Source organism: Rhinoderma darwinii, chromosome 4, assembly GCF_050947455.1.
Source record: "Rhinoderma darwinii isolate aRhiDar2 chromosome 4, aRhiDar2.hap1, whole genome shotgun sequence".
Classification (NCBI taxonomy): domain Eukaryota; kingdom Metazoa; phylum Chordata; class Amphibia; order Anura; family Rhinodermatidae; genus Rhinoderma; species Rhinoderma darwinii.
Window position 1 is genome coordinate 131,500,974 of NC_134690.1, and position 840 is coordinate 131,501,813.

General features: G+C 37.3%; 1 pseudogene; it reads right to left on the minus strand.

Moving 5' to 3' along the window:
• Window positions 1-463: 463 nt before the first annotated feature.
• Window positions 464-582, minus strand: LOC142646615 (5S ribosomal RNA; annotated as a pseudogene).
• Window positions 583-840: the final 258 nt, after the last annotated feature.

The following is an 840-nucleotide window of genomic DNA, read 5'->3' on the forward strand; positions in this document are numbered from 1 at the left end:
AATCAGCCCTAATACAAATGTAAAAAAGTGCACAGCACCATATAACAATGTACAAACAGTTATTGCATAAAGTGTATATAAAAATTCTGTGTTACAAAACAGTGTATTTAATTCATTACACTAACATTGAATAAGTATATGTATTAGTGAAGAGGGGGAGTTACGAGCCACTCACCAGTCGCAGAGCCTCAGACCAAATCGTGCAAGTGCTGTTTCAATTAAAATCTACAATCCTCCAGTGTCAGCAATAGTCAACAGAGCATGCACTAACAACACGTTGTGCAAGGAAGGGCAAACATCCAATCAGCGGACGGCGTCCCAGGTTGCCATGAAAAAAGTCTACAGCAGCCAATCAGAAACAAGTTTGTCCCGTAGTGAGAGTTACAAATCCTCAGCTCTTGACATCACTCAAGCAACATATGAATTGTAAGTAAAATGTATTTTTTTCAAGGGAAAATGCCAAAGTCAACTGCACCATGGATTCCCAGACAGTCTCCCACACTGGTACTAGTGAGGCCCTAAGCTGTGTAACTTCTGCGATCTGATGAGAGCAGGAACTTTGAGCTTAGAATGGCTATTGACATTATATGTCTCACTTGGTACTTAAATCTACTATACGCCATAGTATCTTCCGCCATATATATATATATATATATATATATATATATATATACATATATATATATATATATATATATATATATATACATACACACTATATGGACAAAAGTATTGGGACACACATTTTAATCATTGAATTGAGTGGAAGCTATTTTCTAACCCATGCCATGCAGCTCAGCTGCAAAGTCATAGAGCCAGGTTGCCGAGTGGCATTAACAT